Source organism: Martes martes, assembly GCF_963455335.1.
Source record: "Martes martes genome assembly, chromosome: 5".
Taxonomy (NCBI): Eukaryota; Metazoa; Chordata; class Mammalia; order Carnivora; family Mustelidae; genus Martes; species Martes martes.
The window spans coordinates 110,677,249-110,691,416 of record NC_137892.1 but is presented as its reverse complement, the minus strand read 5'-3'; positions in this window follow the sequence as shown (position 1 = coordinate 110,691,416).

The following is a 14,168-nucleotide window of genomic DNA, read 5'->3' as shown; positions in this document are numbered from 1 at the left end:
AGAACATATTAGAAGGACACAATACGTTAAACAACAATATACACAAGAATATCAAAACAGATAAATAAGAATGAATAGAAAACACAGGCACATATGTGTAATCACATATATACAAATTCCATGTATAGAATTGGGAAAATATCATAAACCATTTGCAAAAGGATTACTTAATAAACAGGGCTGAACATATTGGCTATTTTTTAGGAAGGGACTATAATTTAGATCTTCATTTCACATCATATACCAAAATAAATTCAAGAGGGAAACACAGAAGCTAAATTCATAGATTAATGAAAAGTCAATGTAGGGTAAATATAAAGCAAAAATCTTAAAATGTAATGACAATTTAGATAATTACTTTTTGTGATCTGTGGACTTCTAAGCATAAACAAACTTTTAAAGTATGAAAGCAACAGAGACAATCACCAAGGGAAAGATCAATATACTTGAATTAAAATTTACAAACGTTTATACATCAAAAAGTCATTATTAGCAAAATAAAATGATAAATAAAAAACTGGGGAAGTACTTTTCAAAAGTTCAGAAATTAAAGAATTTTAAAAACACCCAGGTCTTTTTTATTTTTTTTTAATGGTCAATAGTGGTAAAGAAATTTCAAAGTATAAGAACTACAAAAGAATAATAAGCATATGAAAATAGTTGAACTTCAGTTATAAGGGAATGAAAAATGTTTTAAAAACATAACCCTTTTTTTGGTTCTATTTGTTTTTTTTGCCGTCTAATGCAGCAAACATTCTAAAAAGATAAAAATCCTCCCTGTGTGGATTGGAAGACATAAGCAGTCTCATGGACAACTGGTGTGTGTGTAAATTAGCATCAACTTTCTGAAAAGCAGTTATTACTACCATGGAACAAGAGCTTGACAGTCTTGTAGAAAACACATTACTAGTTTAAAAAAATCCTGTGTAATTGATTAGAAATTCAGAGACTCGTGTAGAAGAAAGTATTGCTGTCACAAAGGAAAACTTCAATTATTTTTACCCTATGCATTCTTTATATGTTACTATTACTCATTAAAGTAACATAAACAGTATGTTTTCTCTATATATTTACACTGACAGAAGTTGCTTGTCCCTAATCTTGATTTATAATGTGCCTTCAGATTCTCAAGGTCTGTGTAAGTGTCGCAGTGATTTCTTATGAGAAATGCCCAGGTCCTCCAAATTAGTCAATATAGAGAAAGATAAGGGGGCAACTGGGCTTTTGTGCAGGGAAGAGGGTGGTGGAGAAAGCAGAGGAGCTCCAGCCCAAACTCCCCTTGAGGCGCTAAGAACCTTGCAATACAGGAGAAAGATATTTAGCAACTGATGACTGTGCCTGTTTGTTCAGCTGGTAGCATTTATTCATGCCCTATTAATAGCATAGTGAGGTGCTTGGCTACAAACTGAGTATGATAAAATGATAAATCAAACATGGGCTATGATGTATGGAAGCTTAGAATCTTGAATAGGAAGTGTGCGTGCATCTATGTGTGAAAGCAAGAAGCACAGGGATAGGGGACATAATTACCCAGTCTACTGTTGTGCTCCAAATATGTGACACATAGTGGCTACTCACTAAATATTTTTTGAATGAATGAATACTTCTTTTATGGGCTAAATTGATTTTAATGTGTACACGGGATTTGGGCATAGAGAAGGGGGAAAGAGGAAAAAAAGCAAAGAATTAATAGGGAACAGCTTGAACAGAGGCAGAGAGAAGGCATCTGTGCCTGAAGTTTTTGAAGGAAAAGAAAGAGTTGATGTAGCACAATAAATTATACAGGGGAGTCATCAGCAAAAGCTGCAGTGACCCGTTTCAATGACGGCATTGCTGTACCTTATAGTATGAGTGTCTCTAAATTTTTAAAATCATGCCCAATTATTTTTCAAAGTGATGGCTTCAGTTTTCATTCTCATTTAGGGTTTGTATATAAGAGTTCATGTTGACCCACAACCTAACCAGTGCTTTGTATTGCCATGTTTCTTAATTTTTGCCAATCTAATAAGCAGAAAATTGGGAAATGTCCTTCTCAGTTATACTTGTAGCTACACATAGTCTGCTGCACATTGTTACTTCTTTTCCTTGTGGTAAAAAGATTGCTTCTCAACTGTCAGAGTTACAGACCTCTATAAAAGTTGAATGAATGAATGATAATAATTAATTAAATAGATATTAATAGCTATTTATTAAGAACTTTCCTATTAGATTCTCTGATATTTAAATAACCAGTCGTCTTTCATTCCCCACCACTTTTACTCTCCTATGTATGAATTTTATCTCCAGTTACAATAATGTTTCTCTAGAGCTACATTGTCTGATAGGGTAACCGCTAGTCTTTTGTGGTTATCAAACACTTCAAATGCAGCTTAGTTTAAACTACTGGATTTTTAACAGTTTATACCTAACAAAGCAAAATATCTTATTAATGATTCTTATGTTGGTTATATGTTAAAATGATAATATTTTAGATATATTTAGTAAAATAAGATACTGATAAAAACTATTTTACCGTTTCTCTTTATTTTTCTTCATATGACAAACAGAAAGTTGAAAAACTACAATTGTGGCTTGCATTCTTTTTTTTTTAAGATTTTATTTATTTGACAGAGAGAGAGATCACAAGTAGTCAGTGAGGCAGGCAGAGAGAGAGGGGGAAACAGGCTCCCTGCAGAGCAGAGAGCCCAAAGTGGGGCTCGATCCCAGCACCCTGGGATCATGACCTGAGCCAAAGGCAGAGGCTTAACCCACTGAGCCAACCAGGTGCCCCTTGCATTCTATTTTTATTGGAGAGTGCTGCTTTGTAAGATTATCAGTAAACACCTTCCCAAATTCAACATTTATTCTCGCTTCATTTGTTTCTTCTCTCCTTTCCTTTCTTGGTTCTTTCCTCATTCCTATTCTTCCTGCCTGCCTGCCTTCCCCCCTCCCTCCCTCCCTTCCTTTCTTTCTCTTTCAGTTGGGAAGAGAATTTGTGATAACGGTATGTACCCTTTACCAGAAAATCTGCCTAAATAGACTCTTGTCCTAGAGCTTTTACAAACTTCTATACTGTATCATTCAGTTCAGGTCTACTATTTATTATTTTTTAAGAACTTGTATTCATTTTTTTTTTCTCCACGACTAATTAAATGTCAAGCTGAACTCAGAATGAGGCTTTATAAAGCTTTTCTAAATTCAAAAAATAGTTTCTCCAAGTTTCCTTCTCTCCATATCAATATCCTTTCTGTATAACTTAGAAGGAAGTATGCAGAGGGGATTGGGGACGTTTAGGAAAACCAAGGGATGGAATGGTCAAGGCACTGGAGCACAGGCTTGCATGGTAAAATATGGGACACATAGTTAAATGAAAATTTCAAATAATGACTAATTCCTCTTTTATTATTTATAATGTTATTTCATTGCAATTTCTTTTTTTTAAAGGTGTTAATTTATTTATTCATGAGAGAGAGAGAGAGATCGAGAATGAGAGTGGCTGAGGTAGAGGGAGAAGCTCAGGGAGCCTGATGAGGGACTCAATCCCAGGATCCTGGGATCATGACCTGAGCAAAAGGCAGGTGCTTAACTGACTGAGCCACCCAAGCACCCTTCATTGTCACTTCTAAACAACAAAAAATAAGGCATAGGACATACTTATACTAATAATTTTTAAAATCATTTATTTGTAATTTATCTGAAATTAAAATTTTAGATCCTGTAGTTTTATTTGCTAAATCTGTCAATCCTATTGGAATGAACTATCACTGCTTTCCTTGTGGGTGGGACAGGTGAAATGACTGGATTTTGGGTGCAGAGAATTGAGATATCAAATTCTTTATTTTCTAGCACACATTGCCCATTGTTTTCTGTAAGGTACCTCTTGTTTCATTCATTCATTCATTAATTCATTCATTCAATTTTTAGATTCCCAAATTTTACTTATATCCCCATATTTCTCCTAAGTTTTTCAAATATACCTGGTTTTTTAAATTTTTTTTTTATTTTCAAATATACCTGCTTTTAACTGTGTGTTTTTCTTCTTAAGTAAGTCTCCTCTTCCTTCAATGCCTTGTCCTTTTGTTCAAGTCACCTTTCAGTAAGGTTTGCTTTAGTAACACATATGTTATCTTTTATAATATATAGCCTTGCTGGGAATAAGGAGTGTATGATAGGTGAGATACTATTAAGTTTGGGATCAAAATAATGCTTGTTAATAGGGGTGCCTGGGTGGCTCAGTGGGTTAAAGCCTCTGCCTTTGGGGCGCCTGGGTGGCTCAGTGGGTTAAAGCCTCTGCCTTCGGCTCAGGTCATGATCTCAGGGTCCTGGGATCGAGCCCCACATCGGGCTCTCTGCTCTGCCTCTCTCTCTGCCTGCCTCTCTGCCTACTTGTGATCTCTGTCTGTCAAATAAATAAATAAAATCTTTAAAAAAAAAAAAAAAAAAAAAGCCTCTGCCTTTGGCTCAGGTCATGATCTCAGGGTCCTGGGATCAAGCCCCCCCGCATTGAGCTCTCTGCTCAATGGGGAGCCTGCTTCCCTCTCTCTATCTGCCTGCCTCTCTGCCAACTTGTGATCTCTGTCTGTCAAATAAATAAATAAAATCTTTAAAAAAATGCTTGGTAATAGATTCTATTAACTAAGTAAGAAAATTAGTAGTTATTTAAATATACTCTATGTTAAGATGAATATCAGCCCTGAAATGGAGAGGACAGTTTAAAATTTTTCTTCCCCTGCCAAATATACAGCTAATACATTAAATTTTTTTTATATTTAAATTTTACTTAACATGACAGTGTAATACTGGTTTCTGGAGTAGAATTCAGTAATTCATCATTTATATAACACCCAGTGCTCATCACAAGTGCCCTCTTTATTACCCATCACCCATCTAACCTATACCGTACCCACCTCCCTACATCAACCCTCAAAGACTTCAAGTCTTTTCTTTTTCCTTTCCCCCCTTCCAATATGTCCTTCTGTTTTCTTTCTTAAATTCCACATATGAGTGAGATCATAAGATATTTTTCTCTGACTTATTTCACTTAGCATAATAACTCTATACATGTCATTGCAAATGATAAGATTTCATTCTTTTTATGGCTGAGTAATATTCCATTGCGTGTGTGTGTGTGTGTGTGTGTGTGTGTCTGTACACATATACACATATATATATATATTATACAGCATTGTTTTTATCCATTCATCAGTTGAGGGGCATTTGAGCTTTCTCCATAGTTTGGTTATTATCGATAATGCTGCTATAAACATTGGGATGTGTGTATCCCTTCAAATCTGTATTATTAATATTATTATTTTTTATCCTTTGGGTTAATACCAAGTAGTGCAATTCCTGGATCATAGGGGAAGTCTATTTTTAACTTTTTGAGGAACCTCTGTACTGTTGTCCTGAGTTTGCACCAGTTTGTTGCAACAATTTGCATTCCCAGCAGCAGTGAAAGAGGGTTCCTCTTTCTGTGCATCCTCGGCCAACACCTATTATTTCTTGTGGTGTTAATTTTAGCCATTCTGACAGGAGGTGTGAGGTGGTATCTCATTGTGGTTTTGATTTGTATTTCCCTGATGATTAATAAAGTTGAACATCTTTTTATGTTTTCTTTGGAAAAGTGTCTATTCATGTCTCTGCTCTTTTCTTAACTGGATTATTTGCATTTTGGGTGTTGAGTTTGATAAGTTATTTTTAGATTTTGGATACTAACCCTTTATCTCATATGTCATTTGCAAATATCTTCTCTGATTCCATAGGCTGCCTTTTAGTTTTGTTGATTGTTTCCTTCACTGTGCCAAAGCTTTTTATCTTGACGAAGTCTCATTAGTTCGTTCTGCTTTTGTTTCCCTTGCCTTGGTGATGTGTTTAATAAGAAGTCCCTGTGACCAAAGTCAAAGAGGTTTCTGCCTGTGTTCCCCTCTAGGATTTCGATGGTGTCCTCTCTCACATTTAGGTCTTTCATCCATTTTGAATTTACTTTTGCATATGGTATAAGAAAGTGGTCCAGTTTCATTCTTCTGCATGTGGCTATCCAGTTTTTCCAACACCATTTGTTCAACAGACTGTCTTTCCTCCATTGGATGTTCTTTTCCACTTTGTGGAAGATTAGTTGACCATGTATTTGTGGGTCCATTTCTGGGTTCTCTATTCTGTTCCATTGAATTATATGTCTGCTTTTGTGCCATTACCCTGTCTTATTGATTACAACTTTGTAATATAGCTTAGAATCCAGAATTGTGATGCTTCCAGTTTTGTTTTTCTTTTTCAGGATTGCTTTGACTATTTAGGGTCATTTGTAAATCCATACAAGGTTTAGGATTGTTTGTTCCAGCTCTGTGAAAAATGCTGGTGGTATTTTGATAGGGGTTGCATTAAATGTGTAGATTGCTTTGGATACCCACAACTTTGGGTCCTCACAGTTATATCTTCCCAAATCAACTTTCTGCCCCTCCTAACTTCTAAAAGGTGATTGCTTTTCTACTTGTAGACTTGCAGTTTCTGTTCTCTCAGACCTTGATTGATTTCTTTGATGTTCAGAATGATTTGATAATTATCCTAGCTGTGTTAGAGGGATAAAATAAACTTAGGGTCCCACTACTCTTCTACCATCTTAGCTCCTCCCCCTATACTACTAATACATTTTAACTTGAGATTTCTATTTGGTTACTTGTTCTGTAACTTATATTTTATAATTATATTATAATTTTAACTCTATACCCTCTCCAGTAAAGAAGTCAGTATGCTCCATATACTGTATTTTTTAAATAGGTCCATAGTGTTTATATTATCACTCAGTTTTATGTTTAATCCTATAATCTTATATCATGAAACTATTTTCAAATAACTATATTTGATTAAAGGACAATAACTTGAACTTATCACACTTTCCACTCACCATAGCTCCCTATATCTTACTTAATAGCCATTTAAAAGGCATTTAGGGACACCTGGGTGGGCCAGTCAGCTAAGCATCCAAGTTTTGATTTTGGTCCAGATCATGATCTCAGGGTCATGAGATCAAGCTCCAGTCTGGGTATGGAACCTGCTTAAGTTTCTCCTTCCTCCTCTCATTCTGCCCTTCCGCCCTGCTTGCATTCTCTCTCTCTCTCATAAATAAATAAATACATAAATAAACAAGGCTTATTTAATTTACCCACGTGGTCATTAACTAAAATAATGTATACTAAGATTAGAGAGTTTAAAGCCAGACGGTTTTGAATTTGAATCACACCTCTTTGGTGAAAGGCATGTGACCAAAGGCAAGTTGTTACTTCAGTTTTAGTTTTATTTTTTACAAATGTTTCTCTAAATTATAGAAAGTATTAATAATGCTATTATTTAGAGAGTAAATGTAATTATATTATACATTTAAAAGTCTCAACACAAGCCCTAGTATATAATAAGCCCTTAATAAATTTTAGCTACTATTACTAATGCTAATATAATTTTCATCACTTTCAAATTCATAGACTTACTAAAGAAGACAGGACTAAAACACTTTGAGACATCTCACATCTGTCTGTCTTTTTTTTTTTTTTCCCTCAAGGGTAATTCTCTTTCTGTGGCTCAAAAAGTAGTGAATCATGGGTATTACCAATATGTTAATCCCATACTTAGAACATTACTGAACATTACATCATACTGACTTTTCTCAGCAACATTTCCCATGTTCAGAATGGGTAAGCAAGGACTCATGACCTTCCTTGTTTCATGAAACTCAGCAATGTTTGAATCCACAATTATGACCTGTCCTCTAGGAATGGGATGAATGACGCTATATTTAAATGAAAAGGAAAATCAAAATGTAATATTAAAAAGGGAAGAGATTGAGATTGTCTTTTTGCATCTGTAAATAGAAAAATACATTGAATGAATAAGTGCAATGTGTAAATTGTTTTATTAGCTCTTCTAAAATCTCCACTTGCCAGTTTTACTGTATGTGAGACAAATAACTGAAACTTTTGGCATCATTTATCAAAGAATGTGTATTGAAATACTTCCTCCAGTGTTGACTGTAAGAATTATATGTGTTTCTAGTCTTATTTGGAGACTTTTTTTCCTGTAATGGATAATTTGAATACACATCAATATTCCACTTTTCTGCTGAAATGAAACAAAATTCCCTAGTGTATGTGTTTAGTTGCATTCCCATAGGATGGTGAATATGCATTGCATACATTTGTAAAGTAAATTATATGCTTAAAGATATAATAGCCCTTGCTTTTAGGCAGTTGTTGTTTTCTCCAAGGAATTCAGCACATTTCATATTGACTTTGGAAAAATGAAAAACAAGTACTCATTCTTGACTCACCATACTACTCCAGGAATAGTTCCTTATTTTCAGTGATTTTTTTTTTTTCTATAGTAGATTATAAGAGATTTAAGGTAGGAGAGAGACAGAGACAGAGGGGAAAAAAAGGAGAGTATCTAAAACAAAAGTTAATTCATTAGGTCAATATCTTTAAGCTCCAAAATCACCAAATAAGCATAAAACCTTGGTAGAATCCTTATCTACTAGATCACAGCTACCTCTAATAAGATAAAATATTAATTACATTTTAAATATGTTTTAGGAAATTACATTTCAAAAGATCAATATTTTCTATTTGGATAAATAAGTTTTAAAAAGTATGTCATGACTCAGTTCTTTGGGCTCTTAATTTTTACATATCATCCTAATTGGTGGGGGGAAGGTATTTCATATGGGTAATCTGGTAAAAATTAGTTTGATCAATAAGCCCATTTACACACTTCTCCCTTGTAACTAAGGACATGCCTTTGCAAGTGCATCACAAAACTAACTGCTCCATGTGGTCATTAAATATATGATATTTGTAACCATGGAAATGTCAGCCTGAAATATTGAGATATTCTAAATTAGTATTTTCCCTACACTGAGGAGAAACCAAGTATCAGAAAGAGGAAATTATTTGCAGAAAACAAAAGCGTATATTATTGTGGTTAAGAGTATGCACTGATTTGTCATTGTGTTTTAAAACTGAGTGCTGGCACCTACTGTGCAATATTGGGCAAGTCGACTAACCATTTTAAGTCTCAGTTTCCTTAAATGTGACATGAAGCCAATAATAGTAGTTAGAAGCTTATTTTTCACTAAAGATTACAGTGGAATTTAAGAGACCATGTCAAGGACTTAACATTAGAAATTTGAAGGTTTGACAATTGTCCTAAACCTCTCTTTTCCTACATGGAACTGCTGTAGAGTTGTTCTATCTTTATGGACCACTTCTGGTTCCATTTCTGCCTTCTACTTCATCTTTGGTCAATTGAAACTGTGCTGTGAGAAGTGCTAGAGCATAATGGTTAAGCACCCGACTAGTCTGCTGAGGCCTGAATTTTAGTTCAGCTATGTGGCTTAGGGTTTGTACTTTTCCATAACTCAGTGGTATTACATGTAAAAGAAAAATAATCTTCAAGCCTATACCATAGGATTAAGTGAATTAACGTATATAAAGCACTAGAACAGTGGCAGGTACACTACAAGTGGTGTGTGAGTGTGAGTAGTTAGCTGTTGACATAACATACTAAGAAAAAATGTGTGAATTGTTTTATTCAGTTTTTCTAAAATCTCCATTTGCCAATTCTACTATATGTTACATAAATAACTGAAACATTCGTTCCCCCCAAAATTTATGAATCATACTCTCTTTTCTGTTTTGCTTTGTTTTAACAAAAACATACCCCTCAATTTTAATTTTGAAGTAATGTATAAAAATGACTCCATTGCATTGCTGTATTTCATCTCGATAAAATAATCTAAGAAAAATAATCCTTCTTACATGTTTTGTTAAATTTTCCCAAGTTCTATTCAAGAGTGTAATCACAGTGCCCCCATCATTCCATCAAGAATAAATGACATAACTGAATATGTAATTACTTTTTATAAAGACCAAGGTAAACATTATTACATAGTCTCAGATTCTCAGAGTGAAGTTTGTAAGAATTATAAATGTGTTCATGTCCATAAAGTTACTTTATGAAATCCTTCTATGTTAAGCCAAATCTGGTTTTGTTATTAATGAAGTAGATTATCCATTTCTGTACACTTTCATCAAAATTAAGTATATTAATCTTGTACAGATATAATTTCTCTAAGATATAAATTCTGCCCACATGTTTCTTCACCAAGTGTTTCAGTTCAATTCTGTATGGCAAGGAAGAAAAAAAAATTGTGTCTTGGTAAATGAATAAATAGGCTTTCTATTTATTAGAGTGGACATAATAGAATAATTATGTATTCATGGTGGTCAGTTTTCTATAAATATTGGAATCCAGTAATTACTATAAAACTGCCTGTTATTTACTCATTTGGAAGACTTAAAGGAGCATGAATATGCATGAACTACTTCTAGAAGTCAAAAAATATAATTTGTTTGTTTTGTTCTTTGGGTTGCTATAGGAATACTTTGGGCTTTTAAAAATGTATCTGCTACCTTCATCATCTTGAGCTAGCAGAGATTAATGTGTAATTTTGGTGCAGGTACAATTCATTTAAGATAGTTCTTCTCTTGGGGCACCTGGGTGGCTCAGTTGTTAAGCGTCTGCCTTCCACTCAGGTCATGGTCCCAGAGTCATGGGATCGAGCCCTACATCAGGCTCCCCATGTGGCGGGAAGCATGTTTCTCTCTCTCTCCCGCTCCCCCTGCTTGTGTTCCCTCTCTCACTATGTCTCTCTGTGTCAAATAAATTAAAAAAATCTTAAAAAAAAAAAAAGATAGTTCTTCTCTTACAGATAGTGTGATCAGACCTTTCCTTTCTCCTGTTTTCCCTTCTTTTCTCCTTCCTTCTGCCCTTAAAGGTGGAAGCAATAAAATTTGCCTGTCCTTTATCTCTCACTGTTCTGATTTTGTTCTCTCTTTTCAGTGTTATCACTATCTAATCTGAGAATAAAAGCAGTGTATAGAAGTATTAATGAAATATTCCCTTGCCAACTCTTACCCCCTTATATTTTTCTGGGTCTTGGGTCACACTATGTTAAATGGATTTTGAGAGATAAACCTTGGTTGTCTTCTCTTTCCAGTTGGTCCTCCAACTCATTTTGGAAGAGAAGATCTAATATTAAAAATGCAGATTTCTGGGGCACCTGGGTGGCTCAGCAGGAAAGCCTCTGCCTTCGGCTCAGGTCATGATCCCAGGGTCCTGGGATCGAGCCCCACATCGGGCTCTCTGCTCGGCAGGGAGTCTGCTTCTTCCTCTCTCTCTGACTGCCTCTCTGCCTACTTGTGATCTCCGTCTATCAAATAAATAAATAAAATCTTAAAAAAAAAATTTAAAAAAAAAAAAAATAAAAAAATAAAAATGCAGATTTCTGTGATGCTAATATTTCATGTAGAACAGGAGCCATCTGTTAGCCTTCAAATTTACCCAGGTTGGTGTCTACTTACTTTGTTTGCTTAAAAGACAGGCTTTAGTTTCAGAAGAGTTGAATTTTAATTTTAGAAATCTAAGGAGTCTTTTCTGAACTCACATCCCATTTAGCATCACATTAATTTACAACGCATTTCTAGAAATAAATTGCTATGGAATTCAGAAGTGCATAAAAGTAATACTATAATTACAGAAAGCTAAAGATGTAATATAGTTTACTCAACAATTTGCTGAATATAAGGATGGAAATGTTCACAGTTAAAAAAAAAAAGCAGTAGTACTTGGCTCATTCAGCTAATCTTATTTGTGTGTATGTTCATGTTGAGTCAGATCCTCCAAGTTCAAGAGCTACATTAGATTTTTTTTTTTCCCTTCTATTTCAATGCAGGATCATTCCTTTAGTCAGCATTTCTCACCAATCCTCTGGCAATTGACTAGCTTAGAATATACCACCAACCTAAAAGTCCATACCGTCCCTCTAGATCAAGGGTTCCTGGGAGTCAGAAGGAGAGGGTGTAGCTCTACTGCATCTTTCTGCCTATTGTCTTCTACTTCTTCCTCTTCTTCTTCCTTGTTTCACATCTTCCTCCTCCTTCATACTCTCCCCCTCTCTCTTCCTCTTCTTCTTCTTCACCTCTTCCCCATCCTCCTCCTCCTTCTCTGATAAGAACACCTAACTTGAGATTTATCCACAATAAGTTCTCAAGTGCACAGTATAGTATTAGTATCCGTAGGCACAATGCTGAACAGCATATCTCTGTTCATCATGCATACCAATACACTTTAAACAGCACCTTCCCAATCATACCTCTCCCCATTCCCTGGCAAGCACCACTCTACTCTCTGTTTCTTTGAGTTTGAATACTTTTTATTCCCCATGTAAGTGGCATCATGCAGTATTTGTCCTTCTGTGACTGGCTTGCTTCACTTAACATAATGTGATATAGATCCTATATTGTCACGTATAACAGAATATCCTTCAGATTTTTTTTTAATTTTTAAATTTTTTAATAAACATATAATGTATTTCTCCTTCAGATTTTTAAGGTTGAATTATATTTCATTTTCTGTATATACCACATTTTCTTTTTTCATTTAATCATTCATGGAATTTACATTGTTTCCATGTCTTGGCTACTGTGGATAGTGCTGCAGTGAACCTGGGAATAGAGCCATCTCCTTGAGATCCTGACTTCAATTCTTTTGAATACATATCCCCAGAAATGAGATTGCTGGATCATATGGTACTTCTATGTTTAATTTTTTGAGGAACTTACTTACTTTTTAACACAGTGGCTGCATCATTTTTCATGTCTACCAAGAGTGCACAAGGGTTTCAATTTCTCCATATCATCACCAACAGATGTTATCTTTTTTTTTTTTCTTTCATAATAGATGCCCTACAGGTGTGAGGTGATCTCATTGTGATTATTATTTGCATTTTTTTATGATTAGTGATGTTGAGCACCGCTGTGTATCTTTTCATATACAATAATGCCATTTGTATGTCTTCTTTGGAGAATTATCTCTACAAGTCCATTTTAAATTCAGATTTGAGTTTTTGTTATTGAGTTGTAGAAATCCCTTTTATATTTTGAACATTAATCTCTTTTGAATATATGGTTTGCAAATATTTTCTTCCATTCTGTAGGTTGCATTTTTTTTATGATTGTTTCCTTTGCTGTAGCAATTATAACTAGCTTAGAAATGAATTGCTAGGTAGAGAGATATAACCATAAACTGTTGTCTGTTTACTAAAAGATCATTTTAAAAATAGAGAAAAGAATGATGACTATGAAAACAACAATATGGAATGTTCCATCTTGCCTTTTACTAACCATTATTTGATTAGTGCTGTCTGAATATGGAAGAGGTGGAAAAAACTGAGGGTATAGCCCCTGCAAAAACAAAAGGTGGCTTTAAATATGCCCAAATACTGTGTTTCTGGAATGTCTGAGTTTGGAGTGGGCCCTTTGGTGGAAAACACAGAGCTACTTCTCATTTCCTCCTTTGAAGGTGGTAAATAGTAACGATGATGCTAATGACAGTGGAATTCTGATCATTGTCTTCTAAAAGGATCTGACATTACTTAGCATGTTACCATTCATATGTAATTTTATATATAGTATCTTCCTATACAGTTATAATGAATGCACTTATACTCACAAAGCAAAAAAACTGACCTTTCATTAAGCTTCATATAATTACCAATATAACATAACAAACACACTCACTTATACTCTTTAAAAAAATTATATGTAACATTTCTCTATATTTTGAGTAAATATGAATTTCTCCTCACATAACAAAGATTTTATAATCTTTTTCTATAGGAATAACAGGTAACTAATTTTATTCTACTAATGGGGGCGATTATTTTTTTCTTACTGAATTTTAAAAAGCTTATTTCAGTATCACAACTTGCTGTAGGCAATGCCATGTAAGTATTTAGAGTGTTATCAAATATGAGAAAACCTTTCATATTTAAGATGAAAGATTGGGAAATTTTTCCACAGGCTGGCTTCTAGCTTTTTATATTTCAAACCTTGTTCCTTTGCCACCACCCACATAATTCTAGTGCCAGATTTTGTGGGACATGTTCATTTCAGCGTATAACATTTAGCCCTTTACTTTCAAGTCACAATTGCACAACACTCTGTAAGGGGTATTACAGGAAGCCATTTCTTCACAGGGACATGTAGGAATAACTACTATCATGGAAGTGAGAGGAAACCATGTAAATAAATTTCTCTGAACCAAAACTCAATGTATTCTCAATACAACTTTCTCTTTAGTGC